Here is an 11766-nt window from a genome sequence, read left to right on the forward strand (position 1 = left end):
TTTGCTTGAAGGTTTGCAGGAAGAATCAGCATCTCTAACATAAGCCATCACCCCCTTCAGCTTCTGTCTCCTCTCTGTCACTTCAGAGCACCTGGTAGGGGGCTGAGGACTTAGAGGGCGATCTATTTCCCCTGAGTGGTGGGGACATATCTGTTGCTTTGTCGCCCGAATAATCACAGAGACTGTATGCAGAAAGTCAGAAGGAACTTGCTGGGGAAATTTCTTGCAGGAGTTGAGCAAATAAATTCACAGCGTGGAGCCGAAGGCTCCGGGGCCAGCGAGGCTCCGCCGCGGGCCTGGCACACTTTCCCTCTTCTCCCTGGGCGCTCGCCCACTCCGAGCACTCCACGTCCTGGTTTTCGCGGTGGCTGCAGACAGGGGCAAGCCGATTGGCGGAGCCCCGCCACCCCCTGGCCAGGCCCGAGCTGTCAGTGCCTGTACACTGAGAGCCTGATTTGGGCGCCACAGCTGGGAGGGAGGCTTTTGTTCCTTCACAAAAACAAGCGCCTGGGTGGCCGCCAGCGCCCAGCCCCGCCAGGCAGGCGGCAAGGAGCCCTCCCTGTGCTTGTGTGTGACCTGTCATCAGAGACATCTTCCTCTGCTTCCACACCATCACAGGGAGACGATGTGGCAAATCATGTGTGTACCAGCCTGACCCTGCTCCCGCAGTGGTGGTGATTACACGCACCAGGGGCTGTTAGCTCAGGCGGGGACGCACCTTGTTGGCCACTAACGGAGTCCTTGCCACTACTTTCTGTCTTCTCTAAGCCCTTCTGTTTGTCCTCTGAGACCGGTGGGCTGTCCTTCTGGCTGAAGCAAGTTAAATGATGGGTTCATTTACCCCAGGAAGGAAAGCTAGGCACTAAATGCCCTAATGCAGTTCCCCAGGTTTGTGGTGTCTGGTTATAAATAGATAGGGATCCTCTGCTTTGCTGAGTTAGAACACATGCAGCTCCAGGTCCTTACCTACTCAGAGAAAGCTCACAGGAGAAAACTGGAATCACAAGCCAGATAGATTAGGGGTGAGCAGTGTCCTTTCAGAAAGGACTGTTCACAGTTCAAAAGCATTAGAAGACTTAAATACTCACCCTGTCCTGGAAAAACCCCACATCAATCCGTGGTGCTGATGTCTAAAGTGCCACAATTAAAAATGTATTCCTTCAGCTTTAGGCTTAGGCTTGTTGGAATGCAAATGCTTTTGAGGAAATGATGAGGTCAAAAGATAGTCATGTACACCTGAGTATGAATTAGTTTAATCACTTTTGTCCTGAGAACAGGTTTCCAAGAAGGGAAGAAACTCATTGCAACCGAATTCCTGAAAAGAGACAGAGGAGCAATGTGAGTGGCAGTGAATGCAGAAAAAGAGAGTCCAGAAATAGATGTTTGTTGCCTCACAATACTGGGAAATGTCATCATTTTAAAGACAGGGGTTTTGTTTGTTTTGTTTTTGCAATTCTGTTCAATAAAAGTCTGTGACCATGGAAATGTTCTCTATCTTCACTGTCCAGTGTGGTAGCCAATAGCTGCAGGTGTTTATTGAACACTTGAAAGGTGGTTAGTGTGACCGAGGAGTTGACTTTTTAATTTTATTTCCTTTTCATAGCCATGAAGTGGCTAATGGCTCTGGTATTGGACAGGGTAGCACAAAATACTTTGTTTTTCTCTGCTTTACTTTTTATTGTACTCTCTTCTACCACAGGCACATTAAAGTAACCACTATGTAAAAATATCCTGGACATTAAAATAAAATAAGTCATATGTAATTAACAATTGTGTCATAGCCTCATCAAAAAGACAAAAAACAAAAACAAAAAACAAAACAAAACAAAAAAACCACAGAGAGATTCCTAAACCCCAGTTCTCTATCCAGCCTTGTTGGTTATCTGCCTCCTGATTAAAGGCAGTGATACTCATTTGTAAATGCATTTGGCAAACTTACCCTGCGATTGTTTCTATTATTTTACAAATTACAGACATGGAGATGAAGGCCCTGTAATTTCCTAGCTTTCCCTTTATTCCTGCTTGGAAAACTGGTATTGCTCTGGCACCCTTCCACTCTGCTGTTATTTCATTTGAATACGGAGAATTCTTTATCGTGATTAACAAAGACTTCTGTTCCTCTTTGATTATCAGTCTGTTTCTGGAGATGTGTTGATTTGGAGCCCTGCTGTCTCTTTGATCTCTGCTTCGCTGATCTCAAAGATGTTCAAGACAACAGACACCAAGTCCTCCTACATGACATGTTTTGTGTGTGTGTGTTCTTCTTTTGTGTGTTATATGTTTAGTAATTTTACCGTCGTCTGGAACTTTTTTCTCTTCTTTCGATTGTCTGATTCTGTTCGTCTCCTTTACTGATGATTTAAAAGCCTGAAATATGCAAGCAGTTGGGTTTGGTAATTTGCTGTTTTTAAGCTTCTTTCTGTTTTAATATTTCAGTATTTCTTTTTCCTCATGCTTATATCTCTTGAGGATTTACGATCTTTTGTGAGCAGTCTTGACCCCAGGCACTTTGGGCAGCTCGAGGGTACACATGGTTTCCCTTGAGCACCACGCATTTCTAACCTGTTCATTCATCATGGCACTGGGCTCTTTCCCCCAAATCCAGCTCCTTCCTTTCACCTTGCCTGGATGTGCACCCAATAGAATACTCATTGAGTAGTCCTCACCCTTAGAGAGTACTAATTAAATACTCGCCTCCTAAGGTCAGTCCTATTTTGAAGAAATCACATTAAGAGAGCTCTTTCAGCTCTGGCCAGTTTCGCTCATCGGTCAGCGCGTCAGCCCTCAGATGAAAGAGTCAGGGGTTCGATTCTAGTCAAGGGCATGCACCTTGGTTGCAGTTCGGTCCCCGGCCCTCATTGGGAGGCAGCCACTCGGTCTCTCTCTCACACTGATGTTTCTCTCTCCCACTCTATATGAAGATGAAAGAAAAAATATCCTCCAGTGAGGGTTAAAAAGAAAAGAGAGAGAGAGAGAGAGAGAGAGAGAGAGAGAGAGAGACCGAGAGAACTCTTTCAGATCACTGGCCTGATGGAAAATGCTGGAATCCAAGTAAGACCATGAGTCCACTTTCCATGACCAGATATCGACACCCAGAGTTCTCTGCACATCCCTCTCTTGTTGGACGAGGAGTACATCACACCAGCATGGCCGAGGGGCTCCTTGGCCTGCTTCCAGTCCGGCCCCAAAGCAAGACCTAGGCTCTCCTGGTCCTCGTGCAGCCTTACCGGTCACTGCTCAGATGTGCCCACAGCAACTGCCCTGGGAGTCCTTGCACCCACATGTTCTGCTGGAGTAAACAAAAACCCTGTCTTCTCACCCTCTGTGGAGACTGGTGGATTCTGTATTTCTGACCCTTGCCTGGTGGTAGGTATTTGTATTGTCATCTCAGTTACAACTCACACCAGTGAAACACAATGTCGAAGCGGTCACTGTCTCTTCACTGTCTGCCCAGCAGAGTCACTGAGGAGCCACCTGAGTGATCAGACGGCTGTCTCAGCATCGCAGGGCGGTGTCCAAGTCACCCTACTGCACTTCCGAACGGCCCCGAAGCACAAGATTGGTGACGCTGGCGATGTGGACGTGCCAAAGAGAGGCTGGCAAGTGCGTCGTTCGGGTGGCAAGGTGAAAGTTCTCCACTTCATAGGGACAGAGAAAATGTCCTATGATGAGATTACTAAGATCCCTGGTAAGAATGAATCTTCTGTCTGTGAAACTGTAAAGAAGGAAAAAGAAATCCCTGCTGGTTTTGCTGTCACACCTCAAACTGCAAAAGTTATAGCCACAGGGTGTGACGAGTGCTCAGTTAAGATGGAAAAGGCATTAAAACGGTGGGTGGAAGACGTGACCAGAAAACGTGTCTGACTGACGGCAATGTGTCGCTCAGAAAGTCTTCCGTGAAGACTTCTGTGAATCCCCCGAGACGAGTAACCACAGTCACATAAGTTTATTACAGCGTACCGTTATGATTGTTCCTCTTTATTGTTAGTTATTGTTGTTAACTTCTTACTGTGCCTAATTTATAAATTGAACTTTATTACAGGTATGGACATACATGAAAAAGCATAATGTATACAGGGGTCGGAACTATCTGCAATATCAGGCATCCACTGGGGGTCTTGGAATGTGCCTCCCCTGGGTCGGGGGGGGGGGGGACAGTTGTATTACGGTTTAGTTTCAACAACTGTAGGAAAGAACTGTATTTTTGTCTTCATTCTAGATAGGGAAACCAGGCCAGGAGAGTGTCAGTAACTGTCCCAAAGTTACACGGACTGCCTGGTCTTCTGCAAGTCCTTCCTGCTGAAAAGAACCTTGGAGAAGGAGACTGTCCAGAGCGTGGGCAGATCACCGCCTCATCTCTCTTCATGGAGGCCCAGGCGGCTCTGCAAGCAGACAGTGGAAGGCATGGGCGTTCGCTACGATATTTGCGGCTCACGCGTTGAAGGGAAAACCAGCCCTTTTCACGCAGGGCACTGTAATGAGCCCCGGGGAGGGCCCTGCGACTGGTGATGGAAAGAAAGCAGGCGGCCAGCGCTTCTTCACTCGGTCGCGTCCGAGCAGGGCTGGCCTCTGCCCACTGCAGGGCTAGATTCTCCTGTCCACATTGCATTCACTGTCCTGGTCCCGTGAGCCCAGAGGGGAGGCTGAGTCACAGTCAACTGACTGCTGAATTAGAAAAATGTAATCCATTTTTTTCTTTCAAATTAGATCCCCCCAACGCATTTTAAAGCTTTTTTTTTTTTTTTCCCTTCAGCAGTCACAGTCACAGCTAAACAGCGATGCCTTCCCAGTGCGTGCTGATCTGGCTCCGGTATAAAAAAATGGTCATGGGCAGCATCCTCTTCCCAAGTGAGGGCAGGATTTTGGTTCTATTAATCATCACCTACAAATGCGTAACGGGTCCAGGGTTTCTTTTTGGGGTGACGAAAGGGCTCGGAAAGCAGACAGGGATGATGGCTGCACAGCGCTGTGCGTGCATGCGGTGTCCCCGAGTCGTGTCCTTTACTCGGGTGAGCGGGGTGAAGGATTAAGAAGGGCGCATTGGCAGTCACAGAACAGTCACGGGGATGCACAGGGAATGCAGTCAATCATGTTGGGGTAACGATGGATGGGGCGGATTGGGTACTAGAAACATCAAGGGGACCACTATGTAAAGTATAGGATTGTTTAACCACTATGCTGCACACCTGAAACCAACACAACATGAAGTGGAAAGTAAACCATAAGTAAAATGAAATGATGAAAAGGTAAACTTTTACATGACGTTTATTTTATCACAATAAAAGAAAAGAAGGTGGTGGTAGCACGTGCCTCACGGGATTGTTCTAGGTCCCGAGTGGCACAGCAAGCATCACTAACCGTTGTGGGTGATGGGATAGCAGTGGCCCGGTTTCCACACACCGTGCCGAAGTCAGTGGCGTGGTTACCATTTGTGGTGAGAAGAAAGTCAGTGCGTTTCACATGCCGCCGGCACAGCCTTGCACGCCCTGCCTTGTGAAGTAACCACATTTCCGTTTTAGACAGAGTGCTCACGTCCAGGAGCCTCACGGTTTAACACTCCCGGGAGCCCTAACAAAGTCATCAGGGCACTCTGGTGAGGACATGTGTTTGTTAGGAAACAACAGATTTCAGGACATGCGCTGTGATATCTGCCCCAGCTTCATTAAGCTCCAATTCTAGAACCTTCTCCATAAGCACCTTCTGAGGTGCGACTCCAGCAGGGAAGGACTGCCACCCAAAGGGGCTCTGCGGGTGCTTCGATGAGAGGACGCCCACTTCCCACCTCCACATCCCTTCAGCTCTCCGGCGCCAGGCGCCGCCCAATGCTCTGGCCCCAGGCTGGGTGAGAGCTGCATGCGGCCTCTGCAGGAAGGAGCTGCTGTTGTCAGGGTCAGAGAGGGGAGGGGAGCAAGGTCTGCGCTGCTCCAGGCCCTGGGACGCACAGCTACTTCTGTCCCTGCCCCTCGTCCAGAGAGGGGCTCAGAAACGGCTTCCTGCCAGCCCTCCCCTGGGGGGCGGGGGGAGGCAAACGCAGATGCAGAGGGAAGGCTGGGGCTCCGGAGCCTTGATGGGGCTCTGCAGCCTTGATGGGGCTCTGCAGTCTGGGGAAGTAGGTATTTCTGCCTTGCTGGTTTGGTGGGTCCAGCTGTGTGTGGAGGATCCTTTCCAGCTCCCTCCCTCCCAGGCCCTCACCCAGCCCTTTCATTTGCTGAATGAGAACCCAGCTGGGATTCTGCAAGGTTGAGGCACAATTGGGCTGGGGAGATGGAAAGTGTGGTGGGAAGAGAGAGGGATGGATGGGCAGAGAGATGCCTAGAGTGGCAATGATGAGCCACTGGATGAAAAGAAGGGGACAGAGGCAGGTTGGGGACATGAAACCTAATGGACTGGGCAGGAGGGGATTTGGACTTGGCCTGGGAGAAGCTCTGTGGGGGTGGGGGCGGGGGTGGGCAGTGACAGGCTCTGTGGGTGGGAAAGACAGGTATTGGGGCTTCTTAACTAGAACCTTGAAGGAGATGAAAATGAAGATTCAAATCCTTCTACATTGCTTTTTGCAGCCGAATCGATCTCCTTGAATACAGAGATGAGGCCACAGGAGATGAGCTCATATTTGGGTTATATCATAAAGACCCCAAACCCTTGAAATGGGCAACGCAAGGGAAGGGGGGTCAAAAGGTACAATCTTCCAGTTGTAAAAGAAAGAAGTCCTGAGGATGTTATGCTCAGCGTGGTGACTCTACTTGAGAATACCACGTTGCATATTTCAAAATAAAAATAAAAATGAAATGAAATCAGTCTGGGACTTTAAACCTCTCAACTTCACACTCTCTCCTCCCTCATTGAACTCTGAGGAACTTTATCAAACCCAAGCAAAACCTGTGCTGTGAATTCCATTCTGTGCCAAAAATTCCAAGTCAGAGGAAATAGTTGAAAAGGATTTACCGCCAAACAAACACATACGTCCAAGGAGCCACGGGGGAGGCACAGAACTCACAGGCCCAGGACCCCTCTTCTCAACCGCCTGCTTCTGCTGACCCGGCCAGTTCAGCTCCATTTCCTCCCAGCGCTGCCTGAGTTCTCCTAGCAGGACCTTGACAGCAGAAAGAGTCCCATCCGCTTCCACTCCCGGCCTCGTGGACTTGGGCTCCCTGAGTCTGATCTGACCGGCAGAAAATGGGCAGATTCCTCATCACTGAGCCTCACGCTCTTGGGAGGAAAGGTGTTCTGCTCAGGACTTGGCTGAGCTCCTGCTGGGCGCCCTGGGCAGTTAGTTACTCAGAGTTGACAGACAGAGGCCGTTTGTCTGGCCAGAGATGCGAAGGGGCCGGCGAGCCTGCCATGCGCGAGGCACCTCTGTCCTCAGGAAGCCTCCCTTCTGACCCGGCTCACGGTGGCCGTTCTACGTGGGGGCCTGGCCCACCAAGGGTCGCTTTGGACCCTGCATCCCTCCACTGTCCCACAGGAGCAGTGACTCTGTGTGTGTGTGTTGTACTCAAACAGTCAAAAAAAAAAAAAAAGCAGAAGGCTTCGACAGATTTCCAGGAAACAGACTGTTAGTCTAGACTAGTAAATCCCAGCCAATATAATTTTGAATTTGTGATTATTATTCTGTATTTCTTTTGTATGTAAGCCTCCCTAAAAAAAAAAAAAAAAAAAGAGTAAAACCATGAGAAAAACTAGGTATCTGCGCTAAGTTTTCAAATGACCAACCAATGTCAACTGTAGCATTCTGATGGCAGAGAGTTAAATACCACATGTCCCTTATCCACCGGGGTGGGCTTAACTCAGCTCTTAGTGGACAGAACTCTGAGCACAACCCTTTCCATGCAAGGAGCCACCGACCCGGCTCGTGTCAAGTGAATCATGTTTCCGTGGAATCATGGCTTTCCAATTTATTATAATTGGGGAGTTTACATCTCCTGTCCCTTCCCACTCACGCCCGGGGCATCACCTACCATCTTCCTGCAGAGTTCCAAGGCGCCCCAAGTCTTACACGGCTGCTTCAGGCACCAGGCCTTCCCTGAGCACCCCGCACCAGAGGCGTCACCTCTCACCACCCCCGCAACAACCAAGGCACTCTCTGTCATCGCCACTTTATTTACTCTATTCCGTCTCTTTTGTGTACTCATCACACGATCTGGGGTTTGTTTGGGTGATCATTTCTTTCCTCTCCCTGCTCCAGAGTGAGGGTCCTGGGAACAGGGATTCTTGCCTGTTTGGTGACTACTATAGCCTCTCCGTTTAGACTAGTGACTAGGAAGTAGTACGTACTTAGAAATTACTTTATGGGGTAGCGAGTCCTTTTTTAGAAGGGTAATTCTGGTGACAGTGTAGAGGGCACCACAGGGACACTTAGGTTGGGGATGGGCGGGACAAGGGCAAGAGCGATGGGGACAGACAGCCCAGAGGCCTGGCAGCCTATCCCAGATGATTCATGTCCCTTGAGAGGGAAGAGTTAGGTTTTCCTGGCTGGCGTTCTTGGTGTTGGCTGCATCGCAAGCCTGACTTCCTTCTCTGGCACACTCTTTCTGTCTCACTGTAACTGCCACCTGCTCATAGAGGCCTGTGGAAAGTGGCTCTCCAAAGACTTGGTACTACCAGCGACGTCCCGAGGTCCGGACACTGAACACCCTGAGCATTTCAAGGTCAGCACTGAGGTCATCAGGCAGTGAACTCCCACCAGGCAGGAGTTTGTCTCAGCACTTGGCACATAGTAAGTGCTCAGTAAATAGTTACAGAATGAATCAATACATGGTTTTCCTTCGGTTTCTTTTGTTTTCCCATTAACTTGTTTTTCTCATTTGATGTTGCAGTTGTATATGTTCTTTTCTTTTGGCTGTGAGCACTTAGAGCGTTTGTCTTTGAATGACTTGTCTGTTTTAGAAGACAGGTGCCAGGTGCTGATGCTGTCGACGTACAGGTCAGATGCCTCCCTTCCTCCCCCGCCACAGCTTTCTGGGCAGGTTTGACTTGGAGGATGTCCCTGCCATGGGACTCTGCCGTCGATTCAGAAATTCATCACAGAGAGGCTTTGGGTAGGAGAAGAGCTCAGGTATAAAATCCTGAGAGTTTACTGACTCTAGTCACTAGTCCAAGACAAGCTCACAGGACAGGTGGCAGAGGAGGGTGAGAATTCCGATGAGCTCTATTTAGTGCTTACTGGGTGTGCGAAACTGGTCTATGCCATGGGGGACACTTCCATGCTGAAACGTGCCCCTAGGGGAAGGGGGCTGTTGGGGAAATGGCGCCCCACTTCAGGGCTACGACATCAGGACATACAGATGGAGAAACCATGGAAACAGATGTGACACCTGGTGGACAGTTGGCTTTGGAGCGCCTGTGATCAGGCTTGAGATTTTAGGAATCATGAGGGTGACAGCAAACCTCCAGAAAGGCGACATTAAAGGAGGAGAAAGGACCCGAATCATTAACGGAAAGCATCACAGTGCAGATTGTATTCACGGAGGAAGGACGCGGACTGGTGAACTCTTCTTTTCTAACAGCGGCACGAAGGGCAGAGTATGTGTAGCCCACCTTAACTGGGGTCTCAGAACCCTCCGTCCCCGTAAGGAGCGTGTGGCAAACACCCACCTTGTCCTAGCACTGTGAAGACTGCGCCAGCCCACGGCGATGTAGCTTCACTTTCCCGGGTAGCCCAGGTGGTGAAGCTGGTCCTCGGTCCAGGATTCAGAACAAACTCTTAGCTCCGAGCCTCTGCACACAGCCTGGAGGTGGACCAACAGCTGTAGGAAAGGACAGGAAGCTCTTCCCACACAGGAGAAAGGAGGCAGGGCCTTGAAGCCAAGATGCCTTTGCCTGGAGGCCCCTTCGCGAGACCTCGGGGTTGGGTTCGGTACTGCTACCCCTCACTTCCCGTGTGGACCAGGAGCACAGAGAAGCCCAGCAGCTTCCTCAGCAGCCTCATGGAGCCAGGACTCCAGCTCAGGGCCTTTTCTGCAGAGTTTGGGAGTCAAGCCACCACACTCTCTGGCCTGGCCATCGGGGACATCTCCCACCTGGCCTGGTGGTGAGCTGGTGGCTAAAACCCCACACCTGGGTTGAACACTCGGCATATAGATGAGCCTCTCCTGAATTTCCCAAATGCCAAATGAATTTTAACGAGCTTTTAATATAAAATTGACCTTTATTGCAATTACAAAAGAACAAAGACAATTTGGTAAGTGCCTTTAATTACAATGTACCTGCTATTTACATGTAATTATACTTTATACATAGCTCGAATAAGGTCCATTACATGTAAACGATAAGATATTAGAAGTTAAACTCCAGCTTTTTTAGAACATTCAGAATAAAAATACTACAGGCAGAAACACAGAAAACAATAACCATATCAGTCCTTAGGTACCATTATTGGATAAATGATCAAGGCCTGGTCGAGAAGAGAGTTGTAAATATGCATTCAATTGAAACTTACTCCTAACATGACTAACAGTATTGCTATTGTTTGAGCCCTAAACATAATAATTGAATCATTAAAAACAATACATCAATTTATATAGCACCTTCCTACCAGAGTTCAAAGCATTGGTATTTCTCTATATTATCTCCTTTGTCCCCATAACATCCCTATGAGGTAGGCAATGGTTGGTATCATCCTCTCCATTTTTTATATGGAGAAACTGAGGCACAGAGAAGTTAGTTCATTTGTTCAAGGTCACACAGAAAAGTAAATGCTGGAACAGGGAACACAGAGCTGTGGGCTCGTCTCCAAACCAATGCTTCTCTTTAAATGATCTCCTCTGAGAATTTGATGTAATACCTCAATTCACCTTTTCAAGAAATAAAAAATGTGCATTTTTTTCTCCCATAAAAATTGCTGAAATATACTATCCGCAAGAAACACACACTCTGGGGCAGATGTTGACTGATGCTATACTCTTCTAGAAAGAGTTTATGGAAGTCTTCTGTTGGGTTTGTTTTTCTGTTAGAAGGGATTTCTTTGCCCAGTGAAAACAAAGTCAGAAGTCTTTACATGAAACATTTGAAAGGATGGATCTAGGGACCTAGATCTAGTTTTATTAGCCATATTATGCTAGCCACAAACCAGGTTGATTCCTGAGTTAATGTAGAAGAAAATCTCTAAACAACAGTTCAAATCTTTGAGACAGATCTCATCTGTACACACGTTCAGCTTGCTCCTTGAGAGACAGCGTGGTGGATGGGAGTGGGGATAACGCCTTTTCCGGACACACAGACACACAGGGGCAGGAAGTCTGGCCTGCATCACTTAGTTCAGATTTTACTTCTGATCCTGCCCAGCCTGCTGCCCAGAATCAAGGATGTAGTTGGTACCCAGAAAAAAAAAGAAAAAAAAAAAGAAATCGAAAACTTGTCAAAGTCTGAGACATACAGACTCTCAAATGCTTGTTGATGTGAACACAAAGTTCAGCTTCCCTGACATTTTTCTCTGCCCTCCCTCCGCAGCCAGCACTGTGCTGCCGCCCCCAGGCACCGGGAGTGGCCGGGAGTGGCCGGGAGTGGCCGGGAGCAGCCCCAGGAAATGGCTTTCCAGTGTGGCTCCTGGAAATGCAAGAGAAGCCTGTGTTAAAATATACATTGTAAAAAAGTAAACAAGTTATGGGGTGGTCCCGAATACCTGTCAGGTTCATTTACGGGTTTTACATTAAAAATACGTAAAGCCCTGGATGGTCTGGCTCAGCGGTCACAGCGTCATCCCGAGGACTGAAGGGTCTTGGGTTCGATTCTGGTCAAGGGCACATACCTGGGTTGCAGGTTTGATCCCCA

The sequence above is a fragment of the Molossus molossus genome, unplaced genomic scaffold (assembly GCF_014108415.1).
Source record: "Molossus molossus isolate mMolMol1 unplaced genomic scaffold, mMolMol1.p scaffold_m16_p_16, whole genome shotgun sequence".
NCBI lineage: Eukaryota > Metazoa > Chordata > Mammalia > Chiroptera > Molossidae > Molossus > Molossus molossus.